At 48.4% G+C, this 18,693-nt stretch overlaps 1 protein-coding gene across 4 annotated transcripts in view; it reads right to left on the bottom strand.

Moving 5' to 3' along the window:
• Window positions 1-18,693, bottom strand: part of LOC121062913 (polycomb group RING finger protein 3-like) — a 144,155-nt gene that overhangs the window by 100,905 nt on the left and 24,557 nt on the right. For all 4 annotated transcript variants that reach the window (XM_040543211.1, XM_040543213.1, XM_040543212.1 and 1 more), the window contains exon 2: window positions 1,625-1,667. The gene's annotated coding sequence lies outside the window, so the exon portion shown is untranslated. The remainder of the gene's footprint in view (window positions 1-1,624; window positions 1,668-18,693) is intronic.

Here is an 18,693-nt window from a genome sequence, read left to right as displayed (position 1 = left end):
CCTCCACCTGGACACCAGCTGCCCTGAGAGGAAGCTCTGTCTGGATGGCTACCTCCACTCATCCCAGGCTGGCCTGGCTAAGGAGATGGTTCCTGGCTGCTGCAGAGCACAGCATTTGCATAGTCTCAACCACTATTCTTCCAAAGATCTCTGAGGATCAGGGATCTAATCAGCCCTGATAATTCCATGGAAGCCTCGAGCTGCTCAGTAGGTTTGCACAGTCAACAATGGGCTGGAGAGACCCTCGAGGCTGCAGCATAAGTCTGTTGGTGAGAGGAGATGGCAGCCCACCTAGTGGCAGAATGCACGTGCCCTGCCTCACAACTGCTGCACCACTTCCTGTTTGCACACCCTGGTCACTGGCACTCCCTAAGGGTGGGTTACATGTGGCTTCCTGACATTTGAACTGGCCAAGTCGTCAGCCAGCACTGCCTAACTCTCACCCGTCCCTCTCACAGAACCAATCGCTTGCCTGTCAGTTCCTCCATACACACAACCCGAGAGTGTCAGGACTCAGAAACCTTCTCAGAGATCCTCACAAGCCTCACGTTCCTCTCAGCAAGTGGCAACGGCTGCTGCTGCTGCAGTTTTACTGGTGATGGATAATGTTACAATTCACTGAGGCTTGGAACAGTGTTGGTGCCTGATAGCTCAAGGGAGGAAGGGAGTAGGGGAAACTACAAAAGTCTTTGGAGTATACTCCCAAACTTAAAGAAAATCCACAGGAGGAGTGGGTGTGTCCTGGTTTCAGGTAGGACAGAGTTAATTTTCCTCCTAGTAGCTGGCAGGGTGCTATGTTTTGGATTAGAATGAGAAGAGCGCTGATAACATGCTGATGTTTTAATTGTTGCAGAGCAGTGCTTACACCAAGCCAAGGACTTTTCAGCTTCTCGCTCTGTCCTGCTAGCGAGCAGGCTAGGGATGCAGCAGGAGCTGGGAGGGGACAGAGCCAGGACAGCTGACCCAAACTGGCCAAAGGGGTATTCCATACCATCTGACGTCATGCTGAACAATATATAGGGGTGGCTAGCCGGGGTGGAGGGGGGGGCCGGCTGCTCGGGGATAGGCTGGGCATCGGTCAACGGGTGGTGAGCAATTGCATTGTGCATCACTTATTTAGTACACATTATTACTATTAATACTATTATTATTATTATTATTGTTGTTGTTATTCTTTTCCCTGTCTTAATAAACTGTCTTTATCTCAACTCACAGACTTCACTTTCCCGTTTCTCTCCCCCATCCCGGAGAGGGAGGGGGGAGGGTGAGCGAACGGCTGTGTGGTGTTTAGCTGCCAGCCGGGCTAAACCACAACAGGGTGGAAGGGGGTAGGTATGTGTCAGATAAAGTATCGCCATTCATGCTATACTTTCTCTACCAAGGTAATGTCCTGTTAAAGTTATCAACCAGAAAGGTAAGCAGTATATTACAGACATCTTCAGTAAAGTTATGTCACTGACAAGGCAGCTTTGAAGAAGCAGCTTTCAGAGATTCCAGCACTGAAAACTTTTTATAGAGTAGACTCACAGAAACAGAAGAGAAGCAAAAGAGACCCCCCACACACACACAAGCTTTATCATTAGTGTATATTCTAGTCAGGAATATTTTGGGCTACGAGGCATACCTCTTAAAACTGCATTTCTTTTCAGAGTCTGCCATCCAGAGACCTAAAAAAATAGAAAAATATTCTGAAAGATAACATCCCAGACTCCTTAGAATCCAGATACCACATAGAAATCTTAACTTAGTAAGCTCACTTAACACAACCTACATGTATTAACCCAAGACAGCTCAAAGGAAAAATAAACATTACTTTCTGATTAAAATAAAAAAAAAAAAAGGAAAGCCAGCCAAAATTTGAAGAAAAAAGGAACTTCAGGAAATACCCACGTAACATCCTTCTGTGACTGGACAAACTTACCACAGAAAAATAAAAATGAGTAAAAATTCAAGCAGTCCTTGAATTTTTGTCCTCCTCACTTGGAGGAGTGTCCAGTACACCTGGAATCGACTGACCCAGGGGTGGAAACACAGCTCTACCATTTGCCATGGACTGATCCAGAATGTCCTGGAACAAGGGGAATCATAGAATCATTAAGGTTGGAAAAAACCTCCAAGATTATCTGGCCCAGCCATCCCCCAACCACCAATATGACCCACTAAACCATGTCCCTAAGCACCACATCCAACATTACCTTAAACACACCCAGGGATGGTGACTCCACCACCTCCCTGGGCCACCCATTTCTGAAATAATTGCCTGAGGGAACTTGGAAATTAAGCTGATATTCACATTTTATAGAAAAGGTACAGCACTGAAGAAGCTTCCAGGGTGGAGTATAGCTGCACTACATAAAAGTTCCCTAGGCCTCCAACCTTAGATGTTAGTCACACCAGGGGAACTCAGTGTGCTGACTCTAAGAGGAACAGTATGGAGCGTGGAGGGGAGACAGTGTGGCTAGGCTCTGTCATAAGATGGGAACTTGATTGTTCTTGTGCACACCAAGACTGATAAGCTGCACATTTGCTGCCCTGAGCCAATGACCTGCCATGTTTTTGACAAAATGCTGTACTTTAGTGAACTTTTTCACTATAATCTCATTATAATACCAAAACACACCTCCATCCCAAAAGCTACCCGCCTCCAAGGTGCGACCACCCCTCACTGAGCACGTGCTCTGAATTTCTCGGAGCCTATACCTTTAAATGAAAGCGAGAAAACTTTTCACCAATCATAACCAAGATATGCATGGCTAGAGTCACTCAAGCTCCACCTAAAAGACAGAAAATAATATAAATTGGTTTAAGAGAGAGGGGATGTTAGGGAAGATATCATTCTGGCTTCTGGAGTCAGTTGACAGGCTGAGCCTCTCTTCCTCCGCACTGGGACACCTCTGGGTAAGATTTGAACACCTGATTATACCAAGTGCCTCCCCAGGAAACTTAGAAATCTCTATGAGTTGCTTTATACCTTTTGATGTGTTTATAGCTAGGCTGTATTACTCATACTTTTGGTATTTTTATGTGCTTTGCAGACAGTGAATTTATCGCCGGTAGTCCAAAGAACCTGTGTACCTGTTGCTTTAATAAATTGCACTAGATTGCATTGTTCCTAGCCGTGATAGATCTCACTAAATGCAACCAAACTCTTTAAGTGTGGCCGTAGTAGTTCATAGAATGCAACTAGAGTGAGAGTGTACTACGTTACTTATGAATCCATAATCGTGATAGTTCAGTACCCTCAGTGCGACCAGACTTATAACAGCTAATTGGGTATACCCTTAATGCAACAGAAAAATTGGCCTACTTGGCAGGGTTGTCATGGATAAACTGCTGCAAAAATACAAATGTGCCCCTTCCCAGGCTGGGAAGAAGTGGCCTCAAAAATTTCGGAAAAATGAAAAAGTGGTAGAAAGCATTAAGCAGTGTCAGGCTGCACAAAAGACTGGAGTGATAAAAGGTAAAGGTGCAGTCTGTGCAGTATTAGGAGCCTGTTTGTCTTGCGCTCAGCAAGAAGCTAAGGAAATTCCTGCTCCCAAACTAATCTCTGATGTGGAATATACAGCTTTAAAATCAGAAGTTGAGGTGTTGAAATCATCATTGACCTTTGAAAAGGAGACAGGAAAAACACTAGGAATCAGAGTGGATAAACTTTTGAATGAGAATAATCATCTTAAACAGTTGCTGGAAAGGGTTAATCGTCTGTTAGATAAAATGCAACCTTCTGCTCCAGTTAAGCAGGTTCACAGATTAAGATGTAATGCAGACCCTGAAAGCTGGGATGGTGATATTTGGTATGACAGTGATGATGAGGTTAAAGGGACTGCTGATTCCAAACCCCAATTGATTTCCTTACGACCTTTGGTTAAAACTGAGACCACTGTTGATGACGAAGATGAAATCCGCGCTACTGTGCGAACGATTCCATGGTCACCAGCAGAGTTGATAAAAATACAGGAGAAATTCTCAAGGCGGTCAGGAGAATTGGAAGTCGAGTATGTGTGGAGAGTTTCTCTTGAAGGAGGAGACCGAATTATGTTGAGTGAGGAAGAAGCAGGAGGCTATTGGAGACCAGGAGTATTTTTAACTACCACACCGGGAAAGCATAATTAGTCCTTAACCACAAGAGCTGCATACTGGGCAGGTGGTATAGATCCTCAAGAGAGAGGGGAACCACTGGAAATTAAAGCCACAAGCTATTCCGACCTGGCTGTAGCAGTACAGAAAGCAGCCTGTATACAGGCAATATATGAAAGAGATGAATTCAGGAAATCCCTGATGTTAGCTCCTATCGACCCAGCTTGATTAACCCCTCTTATCCGTGGCCTCCCTAATTGTCTTAAAATGTCTGTAGCAAATACCCAGGATCGCATACAAGCTGCTCGTAGGGATGGTGATCGTAGTCGTAGACAAAATCTGCACTCCCCCATTGCCACCTGTAGTGATTTTGTAGAAACACAGATAAGTAGGGACACCAAATGGGCTGGATTAGTTTGTCCAGTACTAAGCCCCCAGATCACTCCCACCGAGTGTGCCAAATCTATACTCAAAAACCCAAATACCCCAAATTCAAAGAAAGGTTCAAACCTAATAAGGAACAGGGTGAGTTGTGGTGTAAGGCCCTAGATTTGGGTGTACCCCGACCAGTTTTGTGTGGCGTCTCTACAGAGGATCTCTGTACATTAGTCCGATCTCTGGGTAAGAAAAATATCCCAGCTGAGGAGAATTGCCTAGCTGGAAAACCCCCAATCCACAAGGAAAGTGCACCTTCTCCATCAAGCCCGATTGACAAGGCAGAATCTCAGACAAAAAAAACCCTCCTGTTCCCCAGGAGGGCAGTAAACCACACTGCTCAGTGGGTATTAGCAATTCGATGGCTCTCTGATGAATACACTGGCCCTACCACTGCCCTTCCCCTTGGACCCCGCAAAATACTGGTAAACTTTCTCATTGACACCATAATCGCGATACTTCACTACACTGAACACGACTGGCCTTATAATGGCTAATTAGGTATACCCTTAACGCAACACTGTTCCAATGTCTTAGTACTTTTTCTGAGAAATGTCTTCTAATTTCCAACCTCAGCCTCCCCTGGCGCAAATTGAGGCCATTCCCTCTAGTCTTATCGCTGGTTATCTGAGAGAAGAGGCCGACCCCCAGCTCCCCACAACTTCCTTTCAGGTAGTTGTAGAGAGCAATAAGGTCTCCCCTGAGCCTCTTCTTCTCCAGACTAGACAACCCACGTTCCCTCAGCCGCTCCTCATAGGACTTGTGGTCCAGGCCCTTCACCAGCTTTGTAGCCTTTCTGTGGACATGATCCAGGGCCTCGATGTCCTTCTTGTAGTGAGGGGCCCAAACCTGAACACAGTACCTGAGGTGCAGCCTCACCAGAGCAGAGTACAGGGGGACAATCACCTACCTGGTCCTGCTGGCTACACTATTCCTGATACAAGCCAGGACACTGTTTGTCTTCTTGGTCACCTGGGCACACTGCCGGTTCATGTTCAGGCGAGCATTGACCAACACCCCCAGATCCTTTTCCTCTGCACAGTGTTCAAGCCACTCTGCCCCAAGCCTGTAGCACTGCATGTGGTTGTTGTGGCCAAAGTGCAGGACCCGGCACTTAGCCATGTTGAACGTCATCCCATTGGCCTCTGCCCATTGATCCAACCTGTCCAGGTTCCTCTGCAGGGCCTTCCTACCCTCCGGCAGATCGACACTTCCCCCCAACTTGGTGTCATCTGCAAACTTACTGAGGGTGCACTCAATTCCCTCATCCAAGTCATCAAAGATATTAAAGAGGATGGGCCCCAACACTGACCCCGTGGAACACCACTTGTGACCGGTTGCTATGTGGATTTCACTCCATTCACCACCACTCTCTGGGCCTGGCTGTCCAGCCAGTTTTTAACCCAGCAAAGAGTGTACCTGTCCAAGTCTTGGGCTGCCAGCTTCTCCAGGAGAATACTGTGGCAGACCGTGTTAAAGGCCTTACTGAAGTCTGCGTAGACTACATCAACAGCCTTTCCCTCATCCACCAGGCAGGTCACCCGGTCATAGGGAAATCTTCCCCAAAAGTCACACTGTAGGTGGTTAAGTGGTAAACTGGAAAGGTGTAGGTGTTAAACTGGAAAAACTCTGTCGGACCCTATAGGGAGAATCCGACAGAAATGTATCAGTTGTTAGAAACTATTATGATTTCTCATAACCCTAACTGGGCGGATATGCAAGCCCTGTTAAATACACTGTTGACTGTAGAAGAAAAGAGAATGGTTGTAGAAAAAGCTCAGGCAGAAATGAGGAACTTGTACCCGAGAGAGGATGTAGAAGAATTACCTGTTAAGAAAGATCCTAAGTGGGACCCAAATACTGGCAGGGGTCAGCAATCAATAGAACAATATCAGCAATTAATCCTATATGGGATTCAACACGGAGTACCAAAGCCAAAAGACCTCTCTAAATTATACAAGGTCTGACAGGGCCAGGATGAGAATCCATCTGCTTTTCACGAACGCCTCTGTAAAACAGCTAGAAAGTGGAAAGATTTAGACCCAGATGAGCAGGTGAATGATCAACTGTTTTCCATGCTGTTCATAGGGCAATCAGCCCCAGACATTAGGAAAAAGCTGCAAAAGATAGAGGAGGTGGATGGAAGAATGTCAATATCATAACTGATCGACAAAACCTATAAGGTTTATAACAGCCGGGAAGCAAAGAAAGATAGGGATAGGATGAAAGTACAGGTGTCACTGATAGCAGTGGCTATGAGAGAAGGAGGTAGGAGCAGGGGTGAACAAGAGGAATTTTCAGGGAGGCAAGGGCAAGAGAAGGCAAGGGAGGCACAGCGAAAAACTCACTTGGGCCCCAACCAGTGTGCTATCTGCAAGAAGGAGGGGCACTGGAAGAAAGACTGTCCACTGAGGAAGAAAAAGAAAACAGCAGACAGTGAAAAACAAGAGCAGGCTTTGATTATGCTAGAGGACTCAGACTGAAGGAGACTGGGGGATGAATTTCCGATTTCCCCAGCAGATCCCCTGATCCCCTGGTTCCAGTGAAGCTGGGGGGGGGAAATAATTGATTTTCTTTTAGATAGTGGAGCAACTCATTCAGTAATAATAGATTGCAAAAGACCCTTAAGTAAGATAAAAGTTGCAATTATAGGAGCAACTGGGAAACATACTTTAAGACCCTTTTTACAGCCTATGGATTGTGAGATCGGAGGGAAGGTTTTGACACACCAGTTCTTATATATGCCTGAATGTCCTCTCCCTTTGTTGGGAAGAAATCTGCTGTGAAAACTGCATGCACAGGTAACCTTTTCCACAAACGGGATAACAGTTAAAATTCCATCTGAGAATGCATGGAAGGCACAAATTTGTTTACTGACAGAACCAAAGGCAGAGGAAAGGCTACAGATCCCTGAAGAGGTGTTGAATGCAGTGACTCCTTTTGTATGGGCAGGAAAACAGCCTGGGAGAGCGAAAAACTCACTTCCAATTTGGTTTGAGCTACAACCAGGAGCTGTACAGGTACGGGTGCCACAATATCCAATTAGCCTTACAGCAAGGAAGGGGCTGGAGCATCCGATAAACAATTTCTTATCTTATGGACTAATCTGAGAATGCCAATCTATCTTCAACACCCCAATACTGCCAGTAAAAAAAAAAAAGCAGTGAATACAGGTTTGTGCAAGATTTGTGAGCCATAAACAAAATAACCGAGGACATCCACCCTGTAGTGCCAAACCCGTATACCCTTCTAACAACACTATCTGAAAAAGATTCTTATTTCACAGTATTGGATCTTAAAGATGCCTTCTTTTGTATACCTCTGGAGCCTGATAACCAGACAACCAGACTATATTTGCTTTTGAATGGGAAAATCCCACAGCTGGGAAAAAGACTCAAATGTACTGGACACTACTACCACAAGGATTCAAGAATAGCCCCACATTATTCGGGACTGCCTTAGGGGCAGATTTAAACAATTGGCAAAGCAAGAATGAAGGAATCTTATTACAGTATGTTGATGACTTGCTGCTAGGAGCCCCAACCAAAGAAAAATGTTTACAGTTAGCTTGTTAAATCACCTGGGAACAGCTGGATACGGGGTGTCCCAGAAAAAAGCCCAGATAGCCCATCAGAAAGTACGGTACCTGGGCTTTGATGTTTCTCAGGGACAACGAGTATGTGTGGAAGTGCAGAGGAAAGAAATTACTCTCTACTTCCCAGAAATGAGCAATGCTTGACCACGTCCTTGAAGCAGGGCCTCAATGCATGTAGCCGTTGTTTGGGAGGACAGACATTTTTGCAATGAGAGCCCACCCCTCCCCTCTCCTTCCCCTTTTCCACCTTTTATTGCTGAGTGTGACATCATATGGTATGGAATATCCCTTTGGTTGGTTTAGGTCAGCTGCCCTGGTGATGTTCCTTTCTCATTTTTGCCCACCCCCAGCCTGCTGACTCTGAGAGAGTTAGAGAGAGTCCTGATGCTGTGCCAGCACTGCTCAGCAGCAGACACAACACTGGTGTGATACCAGGGCTGTTTTAGCTACAAGTGCAGAGCACAGCACTCTATGGGCTGCTGCAGGGAAAGTTAACATCCCAGCCAGACCCAGTACAGAATTAGATCCGTTTAATAATTGCTAGTCACAGTGTTGATTTTTTTGATCTCAGGTCTGATGGGCTGAACTGAGTTATATAGCACATTACTTACTGTATGTGTTCCCTGTTGTGCTGTTTACGCTTTCCAGGGACTGGTTTAAGATTATTACTTTACTGTATGGTGTAACACTGGCTAATGATATGATGAAATTATTGGTCATGAGACTAATCTGGTATTTGCACTCAGCATTGCCATCAACTCCATGCTTTGGAAACCATATCTCAGAAACTATTAATAATTACCCCTTTTACATTTTTTTCTTCAGAGAGCCAGTCTATGGAGGGGACAGGGGGAGATGGTTTTCCTACTTGTTCACTCTCCCTTTCTCCTTCACCTGCCCTGTTCTCCTCCAGGCTAGTTACAACAGCTCTTCAAGACTTTGAATATCCCTGGGATGTTCAGACCAGCATGTTCTTATTGTAATGCCTCCTCAATGCGCTTCAGGCTTTGTTTAAGGTTAAACAACTACTTAGGAATGCCATCCAGAGACCTGTCCTGAGGCAGGATACTTATGAGTGACAGGGAGTGTGGGCAGATATGGGCACGCATCTAGAGAAGTGGGTACATCCAGTGCTTTGGAAATTCACCCCTGAACAAGTGCAAAATCCTAACAAACTGGCAGAATGCTTGAAAAAGGTGTATCATCACCCCAGCATTCGATGCCACCTTAACCCCAGTGACAGACCCTGAGGCCACTTCAACTCCCGAGACAGGCCCAGCGGCCACTCTAAACCCTGCGATGGGCCCAGCGACCACTCCAAGCCCTACGACATGCCCCAAGGCTGAGCCAGGGAAACAGACTGTACCAGTGTCAGTTGCATCTGTAACCAAAATTAAACAATGGATGAGAAAGTCAGGCCATTTAGAAAGACAGAGGACATCAAACAGCTGTCTACTTTGCCTGGTCTTTTGGAGGACCCTTCAGTTGTGGGGTTGCTGAGGGTTGAAGAAAAGTGGGTGCCAATCGCTACTGCAGTGGTGCACCGGCAGCAATATCGCAGCAACAGAGAATCCCTGATTCTCATCCATTAGCTAATTCGTCAACTGGAGAGCCAAGGAGTGATCAGCAAGACTCACTCACCCTTTAATAGTCCCATATGGCCAGTACGAAAGTCTAACAGTGAGTGGAGGCTAACAGTGGACTATCGTGGCCTGAATGAAGAGAGCTGGGCAATCACCTACAGTATGAAGTTTAACAAGAGCAAGTGCCGGGTCCTGCACCTGGGATGGGGCAACCCTGGCTATACGTACAGACTGGGGGATGAGATGCTGGAGAGCAGCCTCGCAGAGAGGGATCTGGGGGTTTTGGTTGATAGTTGAATATGAGCCAGCAGTGTGCCCTGGCAGCCAGGAGGGCCAACCGTATCCTGGGGTGCATCAAGCACGGCATTGCTAGTTGGTCGAGGGGAGTGATTGTCCCACTCTACTCTGCGCTGGTGCGGCCTCACCTTGAGTAGTGTGTGCAGTTCTGGGCACCACAGTACAAAAAGGACATTAAACTGTTGGAGAGTGTCCAGAGGAGGGCGACGAAGATGGTGAAGGGCCTAGAGGGGAAGACATATGAGGAGCGGCTGAGGTCACTGGGCCTGTTCAGCCTGGAGAAGAGGAGGCTGAGGGGGGTCCTCATCGCAGTCTACAACTTTCTCACGAGGGGGAGTGGAGAGGCAGGTGACCTATTCTCCGTTATCACCAGTGACAGGACCCGTGGGAACGGTGTGAAGCTGAGGCAGGGGAAGTTTAGGCTGGACATCAGGAAGAGGTTCTTCACCGAGAGGGTGGTTGCACACTGGAACAGGCTCCCCAGTGAAGTAGTCACTGCACCAAGCCTGTCTGAATTTAAGAAGCGATTGGACTGTGCACTTAGTCACATGGTCTAAACTTTTGGGCAGACCTGTGTGGTGCCAGGAGTTGGACTTGATGATCCTTATGTGTCCCTTCCAACTCGGGATATTCTATGATTCTATGATTGTAAGTTATTGCTGCCTGGGTGGAGAACCTGGTTGTAACGGTACGCCATGTAGATGCTCTTGTACCCAAGAATCGGGCTACTGAAGAACATCAAAACAACCAGCAGGTGGATCAGGCTGCTAAGATTGAAGTGGCTCAGGTGGACCTGGACTGGCAACAGAAGGGTGAATTATTTACAGCTCGATGCGCCCATGACACCTCAGGCCATCAAGGCAGAGATGCAACATACAGATGGGCTCGTGATCGAGGGGTGGACCTGACCATGGACACTATAGCACAGGTTATTCATGATTGTGAAACGTGCTGCAATTAAGCAAGCCAAACGGTCAAAGCCTCTCTGGTATGGAGGACGATGGCTGAAATATAAATACGGAGAGGCCTGGCAGACTGATTACATCACACTCCCTCAAACCCGCAACGGCAAGCGCCATGTACTTACAATGGTGGAAGCAACCACCAGGTGATTGGAAACATATCCTGTGCCCCATGCCACCGCCCGGAACACTATCCTGGGCCTTGAAAAGCAAGCCCTATGGCGACATGCCACACCAGAAAGAATTGAGTCAGACAATGGGACTCATTTCCAAAACAACCTCATAGACACTTGGGCCAAAGAACATGGTATTGAGTGGGTGTATCACATCCCCTATCATGCACCAGCCTCCGGGAAAGTTGAACGATACAATGGACTGTTAAAGACTACACTGAAAGCAATGGGTGCTGGGACATTTAAAAATTGGGACGTACATTTGGCAAAGGCCACCTGGTTAGTCAATACTAGGGGATCTGCCAACCGAGCTGGACCTGCCCAATCAGACCTGTTACGCACTGTAGAAGGGGACATAGTCCCTGTAGTGCATTTAAGAAACATGCTGGGGAAGGCAGTCTGGGCTATTCCTGCCTCAGGAAAAGGCAAACCCATTCGGGGGATTGCTTTTGCTCAGGGACCTGGATGCACTTGGTGGGTAATGCAAAAGAATGGGGAGGTCCGGTGTGTACCTCAAGGGGATTTAATACTGGGTGAGAATAGCCCATGAGTTGAATTGTATTATGTTAATTATTATATAATACTGTATGTCATCACTACTATGATTGCTTATGTCACTGTCACAACATCACGTTAGCAAGTCTCCAGTCACCCGGGACCTCTCCAGATGACCGTGACCACTGATAGATGATGGAAACAGCTCAGCAATCACATCCACCAACTCCCTCAGCACCCTCAGGTGCATCCCATCAGGGCCCATAGATTTGTGGGTGTCTAGCTTGCCTAAATAACCTCTAACCCAATCCTCTTCATCCAGGGGAAAGTTTTCTTCTCTCCAGTTTTCCTCTCTTGTTTCTGGGCTCGGTAGTGCTTGGGGACTAGTCTTAGCAGTGAAGACTGAAGCAAAGAAGGCATTCAGTAACTCCGCCTTCTCTGTATCTGCCGTCACCAAGGCACCCAGCTCATTTAGCAGTGCACCCACATTTTCCTTAGTCTTCCTTTTGCTGCTGATGGATTTGAAGAAGCCCTTCTTGTTGTCCTTGATGTCTCTTGCTAAATTTAATTCTAACCGGGCCTTGGTCTTCCTCATTGCATCCCTGCATTCTCTGAAAGTGTTCCTATATTCCACCCAAGTGGTCTGTCCCTTCTTCCACATGATGTACGCTTTCTTCTAAGTTTTCCCAAGAACTCCTTGCCCATCCATGCAGGTCTCCTGCCCCCCTTGTTAGATTTCTTTCTCGTAGGGATGCACCGATCCTGAGCTTGGAGGAAGTGATGCTTGAATACTAGCCAACTCTCCTGGGCTCCCTTTCCCTCTAGGGCCCTAGCCCAGGAGATTCCTCCAATTAGGTCCCTGAAGAGGTCAAAGTTAGCTCTCTTGAAATCCAGGGTTGTGGTCTACTTTTTGCCCTGCTTCCTCCTCGCAGGATCTTCACCTCCAACATCTTGTGGTCACTGAAGCCGAGACTGCCCTCAACCTTCACGTTTCCAGCTAGACCATCTCTGTTTATTAGTATCAGGTCCAGCAGCATCCCTCTCCTTGTTAGCTCACCTACCACTTGCGTCAAGAATTTATCTGCAACATTCTGCAGTAAGCTCCTGGACTGTTTGTTCCAAGCTGTATTGTCTTTCCAGCAAATATCAGGGTGGTTAAAGTCCCCCATAAGAACCAGGGCCTGTGAACGTGAGGCAACTTGCAGTTGTCTGTAGAAGGCCTCATCCACTTCCTCTTTCTGATCCGGTGGCCTGTAGTAAACACCCACCACAATGTCACCCCTGTTGGCCTGCCCTTTAATCCTCACCCATAGGCTCTCGACTCGCACTTCGTCCACCCCTAGACAGAGCTCCATGCATTCCAGTTGCTCACTCACGTAAAGAGCAACTCCACCACCTCGCCTTCCTGGCCTGTCCTTCCTAAAAAGCACAAAGCCGTCCATGGCCACATTCCAGTCATGGGAGCTGTCTCACCATGTCTCAGTACTTGCGACGAGATCATAGCCCTACAACCTCATGCACACCTCCAGTTCCCCTTGTTTATTCCCCATGCTGTGTGCATTCACATAGAGGCATTTGAGTTGGTCTCCCAATGTGTCTACCTTTCTGGATGAGGAGACAATAACTCATCCATGTGGGCCTACAGTAGCTCTCCTGTTAAGCTCTGTTGCCTCTCTAGACTCTGGGCATCCTTTGCCAGCTCTGGTGTTCAGCTGGCATGAGTGGGATGGCATGTCATCCCGTACCTTGTCACCAGCATCCCTGATGATTTCCCCTTTCCCCATCAAATCTAGTTTAAAGCCTGATCAACGAGCCCCACCAGCTCATGATCAAGGACCCTCTTCCCCCTTTGGGAAAGATGAATCCCGTCCAATGCCAGCAAGCCTGGTGCCATGTAAGGGTTCCTGTTGCCAAAGAACCCAAAATTTTGGTGATGACACCAGCCACGGAGCCACATGTTAATGGATGCTATCCTTCTGTTCCTGTCACTGTCAGTACTGGGGAGAATAGAGGAGAAGATGACTTGCGCACCCGAGTTCCTGATCATCCATCCCAGTTCCTTGAAGTCCCTTTTGATTGTTGTCGGGCTACACGTTGCCACTTCTCTTCCTACATGTAGGACCAGCAATGGGTAATAGTCTGAGGGTTGAATCAAGCTGGGAAGTCTCCTGGTGACATCCTTAACCTGGGCCCCAGGAAGACAGCAGACTTCCCTTAGAGGAGGATCCCTTCTACATACTGGACCCTCTGTTCCCCCTATTGTGGAATCACCCACAACTAAAACCCACCTTTTCTTCCTCCTGCCAGTGGTCACGATACAGGGGGATGGCCTTTCCGACCCTGGCATTATCTCTGGTGGAGAGGGATCATCACTTTCTCCATTCATCGATTACCTTTCAGCCTCCAGGGCCTCATACCTATTGCTCAGGGATACCTGAGAGGGTGAGATGGGTGAAGGCAGATTTCTCCTGCCATCTCAAGCCTGGATTGTTTCCATTCATTCACATCTTTGCAGCTTACGCCTTGTATCTGCTGGGGGATGGATACCGCATTCCCTTCTTGTTGGAGAATTCCTGGTGCGTGTTCTTGTTTGACAGAGTCCAGAGCTTGGCACCACCAGTCTATCTCCCTCTCTGCATCTCAAATGCCCCTCAGTTTTTCCACCTCTTCTCATAGCTCAGCTACCATGCTGAGCACATCTTCCACTTGCTCACATCTCATGCAGTTGCTATCTCTACAGCTGCCCAAAGGTGGTGTGAGGCTTTATCCTCTCCACAGCTTTCCAGCCACTCTGCCCCAAGCCTGGAGCATTGCATGGGGTTGTTGTGACCAAATTGCAGGACCCAGCCCTTAGCTATGTTGAACCTCATCCCACTGGCCTCTGCAAATCAATCCAGCTGTTCAAGAAACCTCCTGAACACCTGCAGTACATTGATTACATCATCGTGTGGGGCAATACAGCAGAAGAAGTTTTTGAGAAAGGGAACAAAATAATCCAAATTCTCCTGAAAGGTGGTTTTGCCATTAAACACAGTAAGGTCAAGAGACCTGCACAGGAAATTCAATTCATGCGCTAACATGGCAGGATGGACGTCACCACATCCCAAAGCATGTGATTAACAAAATAACTGCTATGTGTCCACGAACTAGCAAAAAGGAATCACAAGCTTTCCTAGGCCTTATGAGATTCTGGAGAATGCATGTTCCCGGCTATAGTCAGCTTGTGAGTCCACTATATTGAGTGACTCAAAAGAGGAACTATTTTGAGTGGGGCCCCAAGTAACAACAGGCCTTTGAACAAATCAAACAAGAAATAGCTCGTGCAGTAGCCCTTGGGCCAGTCGGTACCAGACCAGCTGTGCAAAACGTCCCGAGCACTGTCGGAACCCGGGCCCCGAGAAGCATGTCAAGAATGAGGGAAGTACCAAGCATAGGGAGCGGGACTGGACGGGGCACTGCATCAAAACCAGCACCACAAAAAAAGGGCGGAGAGTCTTAGTGATTGGAGACTCCTTCCTGGGAGGCACTGAGGCTCCCGTTTGCTGCCCGGATAACCTCTCCAGAGAGGTGTGCTGTCTTCCTGGAGCACGTGTCGGAGACGTTAGGAAGGCTTTGCCACAGCTCGTTAAACCGGAGGACTACTATCCTCTTGTTGTCATTCAGGCTGGGTCCTGGGAAGCTGCAACAAGAAAAATGAGGAATATTAAAAAGGACTTTGCATCCCTGGGAAGGATGTTGAAGGGATCAGGGGTGCAGGTAGTGTTCTCATCTGTCCTCCCAATGGGTGACCGGGACCCAGAAAGAAGGAGGAGAACGGGACGGGTAAATGACTGGCTGAGGGGATAGTGTCTGGACCAAGGATTTGAGTATTTTGATCCTGGGCAGGCCTTTGAGAAGCCGGGTATGTGGGCTGCTGACAGACTCCAACTCAGCAAGTGGGGCACAATCATATTGGGGAGCAAGCTCTCTGGACTTACAACCAGAGCTTTAAACTACGTTTGACAGGGGAAGGGAGGGGAGTTAGAAGTGACAGAGAAGGGCTGGGGGATGTTGTCACTGCTGTCACTGTTGAAGATAGTAGGGAAAAACCTGTGAGTTGTCCCATAAGATTGTCTGAGGGCTCCTCAGAAAAGGTAATATTCCTGATACCCCGTCTGGAATCTTCTTCTTGCGTCCCTCCAGGGGTAACTGAGACTGCTGCTTCCCTAAAGTGATTGTATACCAATGCGCGAAGCATGGGAAATAAACAGGATGAGCTCGAGACCTGTGTACGGTCGAGGGGCCACGATCTCATTGCGATCACGGAGACGTGGTGGGACAGCTCACATAACTGGAACACTGTCATGGAGGGATATGTCCTTTTTAGGAAAGACGGGCTGGGGAAGCGAGGGGGAGGAGTTGCCCTTTATGTGAGGGAGCAATTAGAATGCACCCACCTCCACCTGGGTGAAGGACAAGTGGAGAGCTTGTGGGTGAGAATTAAGGGGCGGGCTGGTATGGGGGACACTGTAGTGGGGGTGTACTACAGGTCACCAGATCAGGAGGAGGAGGTCGATGAGGCCTTCTACAAGCAGCTGGAAATAGACCCGTGATCCCAGGCACTGGTTCTCATGGGGGACTTTAATTATCCAGAGATCTGTTGGGAAAGTAACTTGGCCAGGGACGCGCAGTCCAAACAGTTCCTACAATGAGTTGAAGATAATTTTCTGACGCAGGTGGTGGAGGAGCCAACAAGGCAGGGGGTGCTTTTGGACCTTGTTCTTACCAACAGGGATGGGCTTGTTAGGGATGTGAAGGTTGGGGGCAGCTTGGGATGCAGTGACCATGAGATGGTGGAGTTCAAGATGGAACTTGGTGGAAGAAGTAAGGCTAAAAGCAGGATTGCTACCCTGGACTTTCGAAGAGCCAACTTCGACCTCTTCTGGGACCTACTTGGGAGTATCTCATGGGCTAGATTGCTAGAAGACAAGGGTGCTTGTGAGAGCTGGGCAACATTTAAACAGCACTTCTTCCAAGCTCAGGATCGGTGCATCCCTAGGAGTAGGAAATCGGGGAAGGGGGGCAGGAAACCTGCGTGGATGAGCAAGGAGCTCATCGATAAGATCAAAAGGAAGAGGAAGGTCTATGAAATGTGGAAAAAGGGCCTGTCCTCTTGGGAGGAGTATAGGAGTGTTGTCAGGGCCTGCAGGGACGTGACGAGGAAGGCTAAAGCCCACCTGGAGATGAAGCTGGCAAAGGAGATAAAGGATAATAAGAAGGGTTTTTTTTTTTAAGTATGTAAACAGTAAAAGGAAGACCAGGGATAATGTGGATCCCCTGCTGTACGAGGGGGGTGTCCTGGTAACGGGGGATGCTGAGAAGGTGGAGATACTGAATGCCTTCTTTGCTTCGGTCTTTGCTTCAAAGACTTCCCCCCAGGACTCCTGGACCCCGGAGGGAGGAGAGTCTGGGAAATGGAGAGCTCCCCCCTGGTTGAGGAGGGAGTGGTTCGTGAGCATCTGAGTGAGATCAACGCACTCAAATCCATGGGCCCTGATGGGATGCATCCACGTGTGCTGAGGGAGCTGGCGGAGGTGATCACCGAACCACTCTCTATCATCTTTGAAAGGTCCTGGAGAACAGGAAAGGTGCCTGAAGAAGGGAGGATAGCCAGCATCACTTCGGTCTTCAAGAAGGGCAAGAAGGAGGATCCGGGAAACTACAGGCCAGTCAGTCTCACCTCTGTCCCTGGAAAGGTGTTGGAACAGCTTGTTCTGGATGCCATCTCCAAGCAATTGGAAGAGAAGAAGGTTATGAGGAGTAGTCAGCATGGATTCACCAAGGGGAAGTCGTGCTCAACCAACCTCATTGCCTTCTATGATGACATCACCAGCTGGGTAGACGGGGGGAGAGCAGTGGATGTCATCTACCTTGACTTCAGCAAGGCTTTTGATACTGTCTCCCATGACATCCTGCTAGCAAAGCTGAGAAAGTGTGGGATAGACGAGTGGACAGTAAAGTGGGTTGAGAACTGGCTGACTGGCCGAGCTCAGAGGATGGTGATCGGCGGCGCAGAGTCCGGATGGAGACCTGAGTAGCGGTGTCCCCAGGGGTCCATGCTGGGTCCGGTCTTGTTCAGCATTTCATCGACGACCTTGATGAGGGAATAGTGTCCACCCTCAGCAAGTACGCCGACGATACAAAGCTGGGAGGAGTGGCCGACATGCCGGAAGGCTGTGCTGCCATTCAGCGAGACCTGGACAGGCTGGAGAGCTGGGCAGGAAGAAACCAAATGAGGTTTAATAAGAGCAAGTGTAGAGTCCTGCACCTGGGAAGGAACAACCGCATATATCAGTACAGGCTGGGGGATGACCTGCTGGAGAGGAGCTCTGCGGAGAAGGACCTGGGGGTCCTGGTGGACGACAGGTTGACCATGAGCCAGCAGTGTGCCCTGGTGGCCAAGAAGGCCAATGGGATCCTGGCGTGCTTTAAAAGGAGCGTGGCCAGCAGGTCAAGGGAGGTGATCCTCCCCCTCTACTCTGCCCTGGCCAGGCCTCACCTGGAGTACTGTGTCCAGTTCTGGACTCCCCGGTACAAAAAAGACAGGGATCTCCTGGAAAGAGTCCAGCGGAGGGCCACAAAGATAATACGGGGCCTGGAGCATCTTCCCTATGAAGAAAGGCTGAGACACCTGGGTCTGTTCAGCCTTGAGAAGAGAAGACTGAGAGGGGATCTTATCAATGTTTATAAATACCTTAAGTGTGGGAGACAGAGGGATTGGGCCAACCTCTTTTCAGTGGTTTGTGGGGACAGGACAAGGGGCAATGGCCACAAAATGGATCACAGGAAGTTCTGCACCAACATGTGAAAGAACTTCTTCACGGTGAGGGTGACGGAGCACTGGAACAGGCTGCCCACGGAGGTTATGGAGTCTCCTTCTCTGGAGATATTCAAGGCCCGCCTGGATGCCTACCTGGGCAACCTGCTCTAGGGAACCTGCTTTGGCAGTGGGGTTGGACCCGATGACCTCTCGAGGTCCCTTCCAACCCCTACGATTCTGTGATTCTGTGAAAGCATTGTAGATGGACAACAATCCC

The sequence above is a fragment of the Cygnus olor genome (genome assembly GCF_009769625.2).
Source record: "Cygnus olor isolate bCygOlo1 chromosome W unlocalized genomic scaffold, bCygOlo1.pri.v2 SUPER_W2, whole genome shotgun sequence".
Lineage (NCBI taxonomy): Eukaryota > Metazoa > Chordata > Aves > Anseriformes > Anatidae > Cygnus > Cygnus olor.
This window is presented reverse-complemented; position numbering and strand designations above follow the sequence as displayed.